Here is an 18339-nt window from a genome sequence, read left to right on the forward strand (position 1 = left end):
TCTTACCGATAATGCATACTAGAGTCACATTAAGTAACAGAATTAGAATTCTGAGGGCGAGGCAAGAAATAATCAGGCTGGTTGAGTGGCTAGCATTAACTAAGCTGAGACAGTGAGGGCTGCCTGCCTTCCTCCACGCAAACCGACCTCCAGGAACTACATTTCCCAGAGATCCATGCGGCAGGCAGCTCTGCAGAGAGCTAATAGACAGCGAGGGCTCAGGGAAGGGGCGGGACTGAACTAGTCTGAAGCAATACACTGGCTGCAGGCAGGGAGGTGGGCCTAATATGTGCTTTGCTCCGCACAGCAAGCACAGAAATGCAGCGTAGGCTGCGAAATCATAGTGTACATTTTTTTCCGCAGGGGCCCCGGATCCCCTACACTACACGCACCAGGCCGGCGGGCCCCCAAGACAGCATTGGCCAAAGCACCCACAGGAGCGCCGCAGTAATGTAACGTATATACTCATGTATAAGCCGACCCATGTATAAGCCGACTCCCCTAATTTTGTCACAAAAAACTGGGAAAACTTATTGACTCGCGTATAAGCCTAGGGTGGGAAATTCCGAAGCTACTGGTAAATTTCAAAAATAAAATGGGCACCATAAGATGCTCCATAAAGTTCATGATGGCCACATATAATGCTCCATAAAGTTCATGATGGGTTCCATAAGATGCTCCATACAAAAATATGCCTAATAATGCTGCACAGTGAATAATGGTGGCCCTATAACATGATCCATAATAACATATACCCCATATAATGCTGCACAGTGGTTGGTGGCCCCTTATAATGCTGCACAGTGATTAGTGGCCCCTTATAATGCTGCACAGTGATTGGTGGCCCCTTATAATGCTGCAGTGATTGGTGGCCCCTTATAATGCTGCACAGTGATTGGTGGGCCCCTTGTAATGCTGCACAGTGATTTGTGGCCCCTTACAATGCTGCACAGTGATTAGTGGCCCCATATAATGCTGCACAGTGATTAGTGGCCCCTTGTAATGCTGCACAGTGATTATTGGCCCCTTGTAATTCTGCAGTGACTGGTGGCCCCTTATAATGCTGCACAGTGATTGGGCAGGGCCCTGGCCCTTGTAATGCTGCACTGTGATTAGTGGCCCCTTGTAATGCTGCACAGTGATTAGTGGCCCCAAGTTGTAATGCTGCACAGTGATTAGTGGCCCAGGCCCCTTACAATGTTGCTGCCTCAATTAAAGAAAAAAAAAAATATATACTCACCTTGGCTCGTCCCTGCTGCTGCAGCTGCTTCTCCTCAGCGTTGCCGGCTCTGCACAGTGACTGTTCAAGCAGAGGGTGCCTGCTAACTATGTCATGGCGCCCTCTGACCTGAACGTCACTGCCAGAGGAAGCAAGACTGCAGAGCGATGCACAGCGGTGGAACGGGGGACAGGTGAATATGGTTCCCCTGAGCAGGGTCGGACTGGGGTGTCTGGGGCCCACCAGGGGAATGGACTCTAGGGGCCCACCCTACAGTTATATGCAAATATCTGTCAGTCGTTATCCCCATTATAGTGGAGCATCAGCTGTAAAATACAGGCGGCTCCTGCACATCTACTGTGAGCCCCTGGGATGTATAATTACAGTAGCTTACATTAATGGGGTTCTTTGGTTAAAACAAATTATCACCGATCCATGGGCTCCACAGGATAGGTGATTGCTTAGGTCCGACCATTAGACACTGCACCGATTGGAAGAGTGAGAAAGTTTTATCCCTGATAGGACACTTATCCCCATTTTAAAATGGAGTGGTAGGTGGGATATCTGACCGAAGCTCCATTCATTCTCTTTGGGGCTTTTATAAAAAAAAGAAGTTCTGCCACTGAGGGAATGAATGGATCAGTAATCAAGTCAGACATGCCACTCCAGTCTAATGGGGATAAAAGCTCCACATTCTGCCGACTGGGTCCACATAGTCCGCCATACAATATTATGGGCAACAACAAAGTCCACCAAACAATATTATGGGAAACCACATAGTCCGCCATACAGTATTATGGTCACCGCATAGTCCACCATACAGTATTATGGGAAACCACATAGTCTTCCATACAGTATTATGAGCACCCACATAGTCTGCCATACAGTATTATGTGCAACCACATACTCCGCCATACAGTATTATGGGCACCTCATAGTCCACCATACAGTATTATGGGAAACCACATAGTCTTCCATACAGTATTATGAGCACCCACATAGTCTGCCATACAGTATTATGTGCAACCACATAGTCCGCCATACAGTATTATGGTCACCGCATAGTCCACCATACAGTATTATGGGAAACCACATAGTCTTCCATACAGTATTATGAGCACCCACATAGTCTGCCATACAGTATTATGTGCAACCACATACTCCGCCATACAGTATTATGGGCACCACATAGTCCACCATACAGTATTATGGGAAACCACATAGTCTTCCATACAGTATTATGAGCACCCACATAGTCTGCCATACAGTATTATGTGCAACCACATACTCCGCCATACAGTATTATGGGCACCTCATAGTCCAGTATACAGTATTATGGGCACCACATAGTCCACCATGCAGTATTATGGGAAACCACATAGTCTTCCATACAGTATTATGAGCACCCATATAGTCTGCCATACAGTATTATGTGCAACCTCATACTCCACCATACAGTATTATGGGCACCTCATAGTCCACCATACAGTATTATGTGCCCCATATAATGCTCCTCCATACAGTATTATGGGGCACCTGCTCCTTCATACAGTATTATGGGCCCCCTGCTCCTCCATGCAGCACATTATGGCCCCCCTGCTCCTCATTGCAGCACATTATGGCCCCCCTGCTCCTCCATGCAGCACATTATGGCCTCCCCTGCTACTCCATGCAGCACATTATGGCCCCCTTGCTCCTCCATGCAGCATACTATGGCTTCCTCTGCTCCGGCACAGCTTCCAGCGAGCATGGTGGCGAGAATGATATGCTATTAAACTGTGTAGGTGACAACCATGGGCCCCCAGAAAGCTATTTTTCCTCTCAGTGGGACCCCATCAGGTAGCCGGCACTTCCAGGGATTATGGTGACGTAGTATTAACACAGCATAGGGGCGACCACCGTTGCGTGGGGCCCCAGAAACCTATTTTTCCTCTCATTGGGGCCCCATCACCAGGGAGGGTGCAGAGACAGCAGAGCAGTTCACCACAGCAGGCTAGCCAGCTCTACACAGGGTAGGCCACAGGGCAGGAGTCAGACAGAGGGAGCCCAGCGGAGAGCTCACAATCACACACCACCACAGAGCGGGGCCCGGGCCGGCACTGCAGGACAGTGGTAATCGGGAGCCGGCAGAGCTGTATGATCGAGGAGGAGGACACTGGACACACTGAGCAGGCCGCAGGGCTGCAGGAGTCAGAGAGGGAGCCCGGCAGAGCGCACACATTACCACCACCACACAGCTGGGCCGGCACTCTCCGGCACTGCAGGACAGCGGTAGTCTGGAGCCGGCAGAGCTGCATGACCGAGGAGGAGGACACTGAGCAGGCTGCAGGAGTCAGACAGGGAGCCTGGCAGAGAGCACACAACAGCACCACCACCACACAGCTGGGCCGGCACTGTAGGACAGCAGTAGTCGGGAGTCGGCAGAGCTGTTTGACCGAGGAGGAGCACACTGGACACACTGAGCAGACCGCAGGGCTGCAGAAGTCAGACAGGGAGCCTGGCAGAGAGCACACAACAGCACTACCACCACACAGCCGGGCCGGCACTGCAGGACAGCGGTAGTCGGGAGACGGCAGAGCTGCATGACCGAGGAGGAGGACACTGGATGCACTGAGCAGGCCGCAGGGCTGCAGGAGTCAGATGTGGAGCCCGGCAGAGAACACACAACACCACCACCACCACACAGCCGGGCCGGCACTCTCCGGCACGGCAGGACAGCGGTAGTCGGGAGCTGGCAGAGCTGCATGACCAAGGAGGACGACACTGGACTCACTGAGCAGGCCGCAGGGCTGCCTGCAGGAGTCAGACAGGGAGCCCGGCAGAGAGTCCACCTCCACCACCACCGTCCACCACCACCACCACACAGCCGGCAGAGCAGAGAGAGTCCCCCACGAACCACCACACAAACACAGCCATCAGCCGAGGACATTGGACTAGTCTGTGTCACTGTGTGACTGTCTCCCAAGTCCCGGTCCTAGTGTCCCCTGCTGGACCCTTTCCCCTGCTATTTTATACATTGATCGACTGACTAGTCACTAGTGTGACTCACTCACCGGGCCTGCTGACAGGAGGGCTCAGGGATTGCGGCAACACTACAGTCAGACAGACACGAGCGGGAGCAGCAGCACAGGATGAGCGCTGACGACGTCCTCTGCTCTGTGTGCTGGCTCTGCTATTAGCCAGGCAGCAGCCAGCTACAGGAGAGGAAAGAAACACGGGACGGAGACTCACCTCCCGCGCGAACCACTGCAGACAGCAGAAGGACCAGGTCACGCTGCGGTCAGGGCCCAGGAGAGTGACTCACCGTCACGTGACCAGACACAAACAGTGACTGTCAGGAGCCGCCACCGCAGGAGACAGCCAGCCAGGGAGCAACCAGCCGACCACGTGCACAACCTAAAAAGTAAAGTGCACGCGCGCTCTTACATTTAAAGGGGCAGGATTCCGAAATCTAAGGGGCCACCCGCGACCCTCGGGGCCCACCGGCACCGGGCATTTACCAGGTAGCCCACCAGGCCAGACTGATCCTGCCCCTGAGCCTCCCTCCCCTCCGTTATACTCAGTCACCTCTCTCCTGAGCTGCTCATTACTTATGCGCATAGGTAATGAGGGGATGCTGAAAGCAGGAAGAGCTGCGCTGAGAACTGAAGATGGAATAAGCACTGGGCCCGGGGCTGCCTGCAAGTGCAAGAGACATGCTAGGGGAGGAGTTGCAGTTGATTGCACTACCCGGGTAGCGCCAATTGGTGCCGGGGACCCGGGCCCCTATATGGGCCGGGCCCCAAAGCAACCGCTTTGGCTGCTACCCCGGTAGTTACGCCACTGCCAGACCTGCTCTAACACATCTTGTCTCTTACAGGTGGCTGTAAGCCCACAATTTCGGTAGTAAGACACTCTTTTGTTTATTAGGCGTGCAAAAGAGCCAAGCTGTGCCCAGGCAAAAAAAAAAATATTGCGGGTTCCGGGAACTAAGGGTCAATCCGGAGAGTCATCAAAGTTATCCGGTAGCAGCAGATCTTCCCGGAGATGGTCAACATTGCTAAAACAGCTGGTGGTACTGATGTTACACGCCGGCGGTAATGATTTGGGCAAGAAAAAAGGTGAAGCGCTCTACACAGTGATGTCAACCGACAAAGAGTGTTTTGCCTGTTTATTACTGGATATGGTGGTGGTGTAAAGCCATTAGCAAATCAAGGAAAAAAATTAACACGAAGATGGCAAAATTTGTCACAGGAGACTATGGCATTGTGGTTCGCCACCACACGCTACAGAAAGACAATGCAGATTTACTGAGACTGGACAGCATTCATTTTGCGGATATCGGACTCGATATATTTTTATCTAACTTGCAGGATGGTGTTGAACAGGCCATAATGATGTTGTGTGGGGTCGGAGTCCTGTGTGGGTCATACACATGATCCTCCATGGCGGTAGTGTAGAAGGGGGCCAGGTTCATAACCTCTCATCGGCTTCCTTGCCCAGCAATCAGTGACGGGGCTTTCAGCGATGAGTCCATTGTGAATTGTATTTGCCTCTCTCTGCTTATCAGATTTAATAAACTGTGACCGACCTGTTCAACCCATCCAGGCCTGTCAATGTTTTTGTTATTGCGGGATTGGTGGGAGGTGGAAAGGCACTGTTTACGACACACAGGTCTCTGCAGTCTGGCAGGCACTGCACCATATAGGGAACGTGCCTCTGACTGCAGAGCCCCTACATAATAAGCTAGAAAGGAACTCTGTGCAGTGCCTCCCCCTCCCACTTCTCCCCCAGGTGATGCCATAATTGGGACGCCCAACTGACCAACGGGAAGAGAGAGGAAGGGGCGTCCCAGCCACACCCCCAGGGGTTAAATTCATGTGCTAGGGTGGGAGACTCTTTTCTTTCTCCACCGACCTGTTCAACCCATCCAGGCCTGTCGGTGTTTTTTGTTATTACAGGATTGGTGGGAGGTGGGAAGGCACTGGTTACGTCACGCGGGTCTCTGCAGTCTTGTGCTTTGCAACAATTTTTTAACTATTACTCTATATTTTATGACACCACCCCACCTCACCCCCCCACCCGCCTACAGGAAAAAATTTGCAACCTTTTTTTGCAAGATAAACTAATTTCAGAAAACATCTGTGAAAGTAAAATGTGCCTAATTTTAAAAAAATGGAATAAAAATCTGTCAAGAGGAGAAAAAACTGTTGAAATGTATCACAAGTGTTTAATAAGATTGGAGAATATCATAAAAACCAAAAAGTCACATGTCACCAGGGATATGACGCGGTCAGGATCGCTGGTACATCGCTACGTGGTCGCTAGTGAGCTGCCATACAGGCAGATCTCACCAGCGACATCGCAGGGGTCGGGGGTCGCTACTTACCTGTCAGATCCTGACGTCCTCCCGCCCGCGTCCACGCATCGCTCGTCATCACAGCAGGAAGCTGATGCCGAGAAACGGTCTAGGACGTTCTCGCGTGATCAGCAATGAGCAGCGGTGGAGCCGGTCGGAGGTAAGTATCACACATAGCGATATCGCTAGCAATATCGCTGCTATATCACAAAAACCAATGACGTTATAGCGATATTGCTAGCGATATCACTTAGTGTGACAGGCCCTTTAGTAATTTCTCCAGGGAAATTCAGTGAGCTGTGGATCAGAGAGTGAGTAAATGGGATTACTGGCCAGGCCAGGCCTCCTGTGACTGGTCAGGGAGGGTGATTACCAATTGGCCATCTGATTGTAAAGGGCATACAATGCTCAGGTGGAGCCAGTCCATATAAATAGTCTGTGTAGGTCCAGTAGGAAAGTTCTACATTTCTGCAAGATAAGGACACATTGTATGTCTAGACCATGAGCCGTGAGAAGAAGTCACCAGCAGGGACTCAAAGAAAGGTAAAGCTATCATACCAACCTAATTCTTATCATAGCTGAAGGCTTGCTACAATCATATTCTTTTTGGTAAATTTGCATCCTTTGAATGTAAATCTGTATCTGTAAATTCTTATTGACTTAAGGCCCCGTTACACATAATGATGTCCCAGCAATCCCACCAACGATCCGACATGGATGGGATCACTGGGACATCGTTAGACAGCCCCTCCAGCAATCAGGACCAGTGAGCAAGCTGATTTCCAATGTAAACAGCGGGTATCTAAGAGCCGCACGGCTCTTGGATACCCGCTGTTTTCATTGGAAACCAGTATCGCTGATCGCTGGTCTCTCGCTGCCAGGCGATACGTGCTGGCCAGCGAGAGACCAACAATCAAAAAACGGCCCAGGACGATGGAGCGCGATCAGCGATACCCGGCAGGGGGGTCGGTCACTGATCCATGTCACACACAGCGATCTCGCTGGCGATATGATGAGTTTATGATATACATGTAGAGCTGTAAGATTATAGACCATAACCCCCCATACATATGCTCCTTGGGCTCCGTCTATGGTTTAGGTATTATCAATGGAAATGAGCAAATGTGCCAAAATTCAAATTTGGCACATTTGCTCGAATTCGGCACAAAATTTGATTTGCATAATTTTATTTGATGAGTATTGAATGTGTCTGAGTGGTCAGTAAAAGAAGTTTATTACGGTCTGAGTTCTCTTCAAGACCCCATAGCATAAAAATTAATGTGTCAGAAAATAAAAAAAATTATACTCTCTGCACGTCTCACTTGTCCAGTTGCCGAAGCTACCTGTCACAATCCATTTTTGGATCTGTGTAAGAGTCTGGACTCTCTTGTATACTTACCAGTGGGAGCACACTTCCACCGGATGTTTTTGGTAGACACCCATACGTACTCATTCACACACAGGTCTGGCCCTGAACATTTATTGCCACACACACGTTTGCCACAAGATGGTGAACTCTTCCAGGAACTGACAACAGAGGCCTCACAACACTCACACCCCCACAATTCAGAGAGGGAACCACCACCCTCCTCCAACCCCTCCTCCTCCGAGGACTCCGCCTCTCAGGGTTGGCAAATGGTGAGGGATGAGACTTGCCCCTTCTCCCTGGCAGCACCTCTACTGCCCCCCCTGGAGAAGAAGAGGATGGTTGTAGAATGACGGTAGATTAGATTCTGCCGAATTCGATTTTATTTTTTTAAATTCTTAACAAATTTGGTTTACCCATATCTAATAATCACTAGTAGATGAGAAATAATATCCTGGACATGTTGATATCCAATAGCCCGATTTACTCCAATACCTGTCAATATTACCCTAATGGTAATGGCCACTTTAAGGAAATCTATTGAACGTGCCTTACAGGTTTGGAAGCGGGAAGAGCAGAGGGATATTGATTCTTGTTAAGGATACCAGTCTAGTATGCAGTCCCATTGATAATTCTCCATAGGAAAAAAATACCCTGCTACAATTTGTAGGTAGCTATCCCATAAGTCAATGTTTGACCCTTTAACAACCATGAAACCAAGCTCATTCCCATCTGCACAGCATTCCAGGGGACATTGCATCTCATTATTACAGGGCAAGGTAGCGTTGGTGAATGAGATGTTTTTTCCCATAGCACATTGGTCTCCTTCTTTGACTGACCTAAAGCCCCCGCTACAATAAACAATGTCCCAGCGATCCCACCAACGATCCGACATGATGGGATCGCTGGGACATCGATAGGCTGATCGCTGGTGAGTAGAGTTGAGCGAAACGGATCGAAAAAATTCAAAAGTCGCCGACTTTTGGCAAAGTCGGGTTTCATGAAACGAAACCCGACCCTAGGATGAGGTCGGCCACGAGGTCGGCAACTTATGCGCCAAAGTCGCGTTTCAAAAGTTTGTTTTGCGCTCTTTTTCAGCCAATCAGGATCCACGGACACTGTGGGCAACATGATGACATAGGCACGGGTCACCACCATCTTTCAGAAGGGCATGCAAGTGATTGGCTTGCTTTGGTGGGCGTCACAGGGGGTATAAAAGGGCGTGCACGCCGACCGCCATCTTACTTCTGCCGATCTTAGCATAGGGAGAGGTTGCTGCTGATTCTGTAGGGAGAGCGTTAGGCAGGGAAGAAGACAAAAAAACTGCTTCTGCTGCTAGCGATTTGGCCTGCACAACACACCAGTCACTGTGTGTGCAGTGCAAGGGGAGGCTATATAGTGGTGTATCAGTGGTGTTGGTTGTTGGGCTGCCTTTTAAGGCTTCCTGACAGGCTGGCATTGCTGTTTACCCACTGCTCCGCAAACTGCTTTTTTAAAAGCAATCCAATCTCCCTTATCCTCTAGTCACTTTGGTCACAGCTGTGCCATCGAGCCTGTCACATAGCGCTCAGATATTCATTGGGCCTCACACAATCCAAAAGTGTCCAGTGTCCAAAAGTGTGTGCAGACATTCAAAATCTCACTTATCCTCCAGTCACTTAGGTCACAGCTGTGCCATCGAGCCTGTCACATAGCGCTCAGATATTCATTGGGCCTCACACAATCCAAAAGTGTCCAGTGTCCAAAAGTGTGTGCAGACATTCAAAATCTCACTTATCCTCTAGTCACTTAGGTCACAGCAGTGCCATCGAGCCTGTCACATAGCGCTGAGATATCAGTGGGCCTCACACAATCCAAAAGTGTCCAGTGTCCAAAAGTGTGTGCAGATATTCAAAATCTCCCTTATCCTCTAGTCACTTAGGTCACAGCAGTGCCATCGAGCCTGTCACATAGCGCTGAGATATCAGTGGGCCTCACACAATCCAAAAGTGTCCACTGTCCAAAAGTGTGTGCAGATATTCAAAATCTCCCTTATCCTCTAGTCACTTTTGTCACAGCAGTGCCATCGAGCCTGTCACATAGCGCTGAGATATCAGTGGGCCTCACACAATCCAAAAGTGTCCAGTGTCCAAAAGTGTGTGCAGATATTCAAAATCTCCCTTATCCTCTAGTCACTTTTGTCACAGCAGTGCCATCGAGCCTGTCACATAGCGCTGAGATATCAGTGGGCCTCACACAATCCAAAAGTGTCCAGTGTCCAAAAGTGTGTGCAGATATTCAAAATCTCCCTTATCCTCTAGTCACTTTTGTCACAGCAGTGCCATCGAGCCTGTCACATAGCGCTGAGATATCAGTGGGCCTCACACAATCCAAAAGTGTCCAGTGTCCAAAAGTGTGTGCAGATATTCAAAATCTCCCTTATCCTCTAGTCACTTTTGTCACAGCAGTGCCATCGAGCCTGTCACATAGCGCTGAGATATCAGTGGGCCTCACACAATCCAAAAGTGTCCAGTGTCCAAAAGTGTGTGCAGATATTCAAAATCTCCCTTATCCTCTAGTCACTTTTGTCACAGCAGTGCCATCGAGCCTGTCACATAGCGCTCAAATATCAGTGGGCCTCACACAATCCAAAAGTGTCCAGTGTCCAAAAGTGTGTGCAGATATTCAAAATCTCCCTTATCCTCTAGTCACTTTTGTCACAGCAGTGCCATCGAGCCTGTCACATAGTGCTGAGATATCAGTGGGCCTCACACAATCCAAAAGTGTCCAGTGTCCAAAAGTGTGTGCAGATATTCAAAATCTCCCTTATCCTCTAGTCACTTAGGTCACAGCAGTGCCATCGAGCCTGTCACATAGCGCTGAGATAACAGTGGGCCTCACACAATCCAAAAGTGTCCACTGTCCAAAAGTGTGTGCAGATATTCAAAATCTCCCTTATCCTCTAGTCACTTTTGTCACAGCAGTGCCATCGAGCCTGTCACATAGCGCTGAGATATCAGTGGGCCTCACACAATCCAAAAGTGTCCAGTGTCCAAAAGTGTGTGCAGATATTCAAAATCTCCCTTATCCTCTAGTCACTTTTGTCACAGCAGTGCCATCGAGCCTGTCACATAGCGCTGAGATATCAGTGGGCCTCACACAATCCAAAAGTGTCCACTGTCCAAAAGTGTGTGCAGATATTCAAAATCTCCCCTGTCCTATAGACACCTTGTACCTTGTTTTACATTACTATATAGTTTGTTGGATTTTGTCTACATATCTACCAAAAATGAGGAAGGCTGGTGGAAGAGGCCGTGGAATTGGGCGGGGGTTGGCAGCTGGTAATGATGGTGTTGGTGGTGGATCTGATGGTAGTGGCAAGAGCAAAATAGGACCGAATGCAGGAGGTGCTGACCCTGCGTCATCATCTGGCTACATAAGGCCTCGAACGCTTAGTTTTCTAGGAGTTGGCAAACCGCTTTTAAAGCCAGAGCATCAGGAAAAAGTTTTGTCTTACATTGCTGACTCAGCCTCCAGCTCTATCGCCTCCTCTTCTTCAGTTGTAAAAAGTAAAAGCACTGAGTCGTCATTGGAGGCTCATGTTCATGAACCACACCTTTCCTTGTGTCCTTCACCCCAACCAAGATTGAAGGATGATACAGGCCATACTACTGATTACTCTATGGAGCTGTTTTCACATACCATGCCTGGATTATCAAGTGAAATGGTGAATTACCCAGGCCAAGATGAATCTGACATGGAGTGCACTGATGCACAGCCGCTGATGGATGATTCTGCTGGTACATTCACTCAGAGCACTACATTGTCCTCGCAGTGTACAGAGCCAGATTCTGACCCTGATGAGACTCAGGTGCCCCTTCCCGCACACTATACCACCATACACGGTGACACAGAGGAAGGTGCACATGACATAGAAGAGGAGGTGATGGATGACCCAGTTGTTGACCCAGATTGGCATCCATTGGGGGAAGAGGGTGCTGCTTCCAATAGTTCAGATGAGGAGCATCCACAGCAGACATCGACATCGCAACAGCTGTTATCTGGCAGGCCCGGAGCACTCCAAAGACAGGTTCCAAACATCAAAAGAGTTGCTGGACAGCTTGTCCAGAGGGTCAAAAGATCACAGCGTGCTAGGCCGCAAAATGTCTGCCAAAGTAGGAAGAGTGCAGTGTGGCACTTTTTTGAACAAAATCCTCATGATCAGGCCAAGGTTATCTGTAAGAAGTGCGCAAAGACCTTTAGCCGAGGGAAAAATCTGAAAAATTTGAATACCAGTTGCATGCTTAGACATTTAACCAGCATGCACTTGCAAGCGTGGACACAACACCAAACCTCAAGTGCCACATGTGCAACTGATCACAACGAAGGTAGTCAGCAACGCTACATTGTTTACACCACTGTAAGCACACCGGTTAGCACAGCAGCAAATGTTGAGGTGTCGTTGCAAGACCACAGCAGTCAGGGAATCCCACTGTTATATCAACGAAAGACTGATTCTAGGCCATCAGAAAGAACACCAACTCCATCACCATCATCAACCCTCTCTCAGTCCGCCCTGTCCACCGCTACTTCCACCATATGCAGCTCTCAAGTCCAGCTCACCCTCCCAGACACTATGAGTAGGTCAAGAAAGTACTCAGTCTCTCATCCGCGTACACTGGGTTTGAACGCCCACATTGCCAAACTAATCTCGTTTGAGATGATGCCCTTTCGGTTGGTGGAAAGCACAGCTTTCCGCGAACTCATGGCCTATGCAGTACCACGCTATGACCTACCCAGTCGCCACTTCTTCTCTCGCAAAGCCATCCCAGCCCTCCACCATCATGTGAAAGACCGCATTGTCCATGCACTCAAGCAGTCAGTGAGCGGAAAGGTGCACCTCACAACTGATGCATGGTCCAGTCGGCATGGCCAGGGCCGTTACGTGTCCATCACTGCGCACTGGGTTAATGTGGTGGATGCAGGGTCCACAGGGGACAGCGGTGGTGGGACAGTGCTGCCTAGCCCACGGTATAGGAAACAGTTGGCTGTAGGCGTTCGACCCTCCTCCTCCTCCTCCTCCGGAAGCGAAAGCTCGTCCACAGAGCGCAGTCGTACGAGCACTCCATCTGCAGCTGCCACTGTTGCACACGATGTGTCCCCCTATCGAGCAGCTAGTGGAAAGCGTCAGCAGGCTGTGTTGCAGATGATGTGTTTGGGCGAGAGACACACCGCCGAGGTGCTGGCCGAGTACTTGAAGCGACAAACTGAGTCATGGCTGGGCAGTGTACATCTTGAGGCAGGCAAGGTAGTTAGTGATAACGGCCGTAATTTTGTGGCAGCCATAGCCCTTTCAAAACTCAGCCACATACCTTGCTTGGCTCACACCTTGAACCTGGTGGTGCAGTGCTTCCTCAAAAATTATCCGGAGTTAACAGCCCTGCTCCATAAGGTGCGAAGACTGTGCGCGCACATCCGCCGGTCGCCTGTACACTCCGTTCGTATGCAGAAGCTGCAGCGATTGCTCCACCTTCCCAACCACCGCCTCATTATCGACATTGCAACAAGGTGGAACTCCACCCTGCACATGGTGGAGCGGCTGTGCGAGCAGAGGCAGGCCATAATGCATTTGTGGGAGGATACACGGCCAGGCACTTTGAGAGCAGACATGGAGTTGACAGGTGTGCAGTGGTCGAAGCTGAAAGACCTTTGTAAAGTCCTTCAGTGTTTTGAGGAATGCACACGGCTGGTAAGCGCAGACGACGCCATCCTAAGCATGAGCATCCCACTTATGCGTCTGCTCATGCAAACTTTGACGCACCTTAAGGAGCAGGCGTCTGCAGCCAATGTTGATGAGGAGGAAGAGGAGGAGGGAATCCTTGATGACATTCAGCCATTGTCTGCTCAGGGACCTCTCCTGGACGAGGTGGAGGAAGAAGAGGAGGAGGAGGATGATGATGGGGATGATTACTTAGGGGAGGAGGATGCATCTCGTGGGGCAAGTGAAAATGTTGGCGTGGCAAGGTCTGGTACAGGGTTTGTGCGTGACTGGAGGGATGTGGATTTGCCAGAAAGTGCTCCTCCACCCAGCACTCGCAGTGCATCATTGACACCGGGAACATTGGCCCACATGTCAGATTATGCCTTGCGGATCCTAAAAAGGGACCCCCGCATTGCCAAAATGATGAACGATGACGACTACTGGTTGGCCAGCATCCTGGATCCACGCTATAAAGGCAAATTACAAAACATCATGCCACAGGAGAACCTTGACCTAATATTGGCTAATAAACAAGCAACTCTGGTAAATCGGTTGCTTGAGGCATTCCCAGCACACAGCAGCGGTGATGGTTCTCACACGAGCCGTACGGGCCGGGGGAAGCATGGCAGAGGTGTTCGTGGTGCACACAGCAGAAGTGGCGTTGGAGACAGGGGTTTCATGACAATGTTGTGGACTGATTTTTCAAATACCGCTCACACAACTGGTAATACTGCATCGATGGAAAGTGACAGGAGACAGCAGTTGTCAACTATGGTTACAAACTACTTTTCCTCCCATATCGATGTTCTCCCACACAGGTCATTCCCCTTTGACTATTGGGCCGCTAAACTGGACACCTGGCCTGAATTGGCCCAATATGCCTTACAGGAGCTCGCTTGCCCAGCTGCAAGTGTGCTATCGGAAAGAGTCTTCAGTGCAGCTGGATCAATCCTGACAGAAAAAAGGACCCGTCTGTCAACTCAAAATGTGGATGATCTAACCTTCATTAAAATGAACCACGCATGGGTTTCCAAGGATTTTGTCCCACCTTCCCCTGATGACACATAGGGTGACAGAAAAATGGCTTGCTTTGGTCCACCTCTTCCTGGTACTTCACCTATTTCGCCTTTTGCATCAACTGAATGTCCAACATCAACATATGCCACTTTCTAAAACTCCCTAACTGTGCTGCCTCCCCCCCCATGGCCGGGGTCACCACCTAGCGCACGACACCGTGCGAGTGCCGTTGCCCTGGACAGGTGGGTAGGCCGACTCTTGGGCGCGGGCACTGGCACAGGGTCCCTCATAGTGCAATCAAGTGTCTCTGACGGTGGTGGTGCACACCCGCCGTCAGACACACCGCTGTACTATGAGGGGCCCAGTGCCAGTACTGACGCCCACGAGTGGGCCCCCCTTGCTTGGGCAGGGCCCCAGCATTTGCAATCTTTACCTCTCCCTGCTCCTCCGCTGTGTAATCTGGGCCGTCAAATCCATACTGTGCCTGACACCGTCTGAGCCTGCTTTCTGATGTATAGACATATATTTTGAATGTGTACGCTATCCATACATGTTATCCGGGGATACGGTACCCTTTCTAACCTTTGTGCAATCACGTGCAATCCATACTGGGCCTAACACCGTCTGAGCCTGCCTCATGCTGTATAGACATATATTTTGAATGTGTACGCTATCCATACATGTTATCCGGTGATACGGTACCCTTTCTAACCTTTGTGCAATCACGTGCAATCCATACTGGGCCTAACACTGTCTGAGCCTGCCTCATGCTGTATAGACATATATTTTGAATGTGTACGCTATCCATACATGTTATCCGGTGATACGGTACCCTTTCTAACCTTTGTGCAATCACGTGCAATCCATACTGGGCCTAACACCGTCTGAGCCTGCCTCATGCTGTATAGACATATATTTTGAATGTGTACGCTATCCATACATGTTATCCGGGGATACGGTACCCTTTCTAACCTTTGTGCAATCACGTGCAATCCATACTGGGCCTAACACCATCTGAGCCTGCCTCATGCTGTATAGACATATATTTTGAATGTGTACGCTATCCATACATGTTATCCGGTGATACGGTACCCTTTCTAACCTTTGTGCAATCACGTGCAATCCATACTGGGCCTAACCCTGTCTGAGCCTGCCTCATGCTGTATAGACATATATTTTGAATGTGTACGCTATCCATACATGTTATCCGGGGATACGGTACCCTTTCTCACCTTTGTGCACTCACGTGCAATCCATACTGGGCCTAACACCGTCTGAGCCTGCCTCCTGAGACATATATTTTGAATGTGTACGCTATCCATACATGTTATCTGGGGATACGGTACCCTTTCTAACCTTTGTGCAATCACTTGCAATCTATACTGGGCCTAACACCGTCTGAGCCTGCCTCATGCTGTATAGACATATATTTTGAATGTGTACGCTATCCATACATGTTATCCGGTGATACGGTACCCTTTCTAACCTTTGTGCAATCACGTGCAATCCATACTGGGCCTAACACCGTCTGAGCCTGCCTCCTGAGACATATATTTTGAATGTGTACGCTATCCATACATGTTATCTGGGGATACGGTACCCTTTCTCACCTTTGTGCAATCACGTGTAATCCATACTGGGCGTGAGAACGGCTGGCGAGCTGTTAAGTTAGCTACAGCACCTGTCCAAACAAGTACAGGGATTCCCTAGCGAGGAGACTTATTTGATTGTTTTCAATGTTGGGACAGCAATTTTTGGGGAGCACTATACTCTGGAGAATGATAGATGGGGCCCACCATACACTGGAACATTCCAAAGGTGGACATCAGACACTGGAGCAGCATTTACAGGGCCCATTATACACTAGAGCATTAGAAATGGGGCCCATTATGTTTGGAGCATTATTTGGGCCCATAAGACAGTGGAGCTTCATCCATGGGGACCAACATATACTGTAGCATTATGTGGAGCTCATCATATACTGTTTCAAACATTATATGGGACCAATGATTCTGTATGGAGAAATAGATGGGCCTCGTCATGAGATGTAAAAAGTGAGGTATTTTTCATTGGACTATACCGCTATTTCTCTGCCGTATCGGAGCATGATGAGTTGTGGTATGTGTTAAAGGGGCGCTCTTTCGCCCAGGGCACATGAAAACCTGGAGCCAGCCCTCCCCCCCCCCCACAGTTTGTAGCCAAATAACCCCCATTTTTCAGTGCGTAACTTGTATTATGAAGTTAATTAAGGTTGACAAGCTTAAGAAAGAAGAATTGATGCATTTGGCATTCAAATGGGCACTGTAGGTGTGTTTCCTGTCCTCCTCTCACTGCCGACTTTTATTCCCCATTGACTTACATTGGGTTTCGTGTTTCGGGATGACCCCGACTTTTCCTTATAATCGGACGATCTTGCTCGACCCGACTTTTGGAAAAGTCGGGTTTCACGAAACGAAACGCGACCCTAAAAAACCAAAAGTCGCTCAACTCTACTGGTGAGCTGTCACATAGACAGCCCCAGCGATCAGGACCAGTGACGCTGGACGCTGGTTTCTAATGTAAATGTCGGGTATTAAGGAGCCGCGCGACTCCTGGATACCCGCAGTTTACCTTGGAAACCGGTGTACACGCCGGTTTCCAAGGTAAACAGCGGGTATCCTGGAGCCGCGGCTCCTGGATACCCGACGTTTACAATAGCAACCAGCGTCGCTGATCACTGGTCTCGCTGCCACATGCAGCGATGCGTGCTGGCCAGCGGGAGGCCAGCGATAAAAAAAACGGCCCAGGCCGCTCAAGCACGATCAGCGATAACCAGCAGGGGGGGCGGTCGCTGATCCCCGTCACACACAGCGATCTCGCTGGCGAGATCGCTGATGTGTCATAAAATCAGCGATCTCACTAGCGAGATGACTTAGTGTGACGGGGCCTTTAGTGAGAGGACAGTGCCACTCTCAAAGCTGAAGGGTATCTCATTCAGCGAGCTATCCCCTGTCCTACCGTGATTGCGGGCTATCACCTCAAAACATGTGTCTACTAATGGTCATCTGGCTTGGCTATTTTTCCTAGTGCAAAGCTTGTTAAAGGGTTAAATATTGTCTTAAACTGGTAGCTCCTCCAATAGGTGATACTTGTTTGATGTTTGTTTAGCCTATAGAATTTTTCAGTTTATTACTTGTTTGAAAAGTTCCAAAAATGTATTCTAACATATTGAGATCATGACTATATGAGAAATAATTTAATGGTTTCACTTTACTGTAGAAGAAGCTAAAGAATCCAAAGATGGAGAAAGCAGAGATTCTGGAGTATACAGTTGAATTTCTTCAGTCCAAAATGGCGTCCGTCAAGAGGTCCCATGAAGTCCTTCAATCCATAGATTACCGATCTGGCTTTCATAAATATCTTGAAACCACTGTGAACTTCATCACCCAAAATAAACAGTTGTCTCCTTCAAGCAAGGAATTATTTTTCGAACAGTTGGCTTCTGGAGTACACCTCTATTCTCATTGTCTCTGTAGACGATTGCAATCCACTTTTCATGAAACCTCTAAATGGCTTAATCATCATAGCTACACATGTGCAGTAAATAATGTTGATAACCAAAGTGACTGCCATTCTGACCAAATGTGTAGGTCGTGGAGACCATGGCTGTAAGTTAAATT

At 49.3% G+C, this 18339-nt stretch overlaps 1 long non-coding RNA gene across 1 annotated transcript; it reads left to right on the forward strand.

The window, feature by feature from the left end:
* Positions 1-183: 183 nt before the first annotated feature.
* On the forward strand, positions 184-17982 carry LOC141049975 (uncharacterized). The gene is made up of 3 exons (XR_012220463.1): positions 184-276; positions 364-452; positions 17939-17982. It is a non-coding gene; the product is annotated as an uncharacterized lncRNA (long non-coding RNA).
* Positions 17983-18339: the final 357 nt, after the last annotated feature.

The sequence above is a fragment of the Dendrobates tinctorius genome, unplaced genomic scaffold (genome assembly GCF_039654945.1).
Source record: "Dendrobates tinctorius isolate UK_male_01 unplaced genomic scaffold, ASM3965494v1 ptg000151l, whole genome shotgun sequence".
Taxonomy (NCBI): Eukaryota; Metazoa; Chordata; class Amphibia; order Anura; family Dendrobatidae; genus Dendrobates; species Dendrobates tinctorius.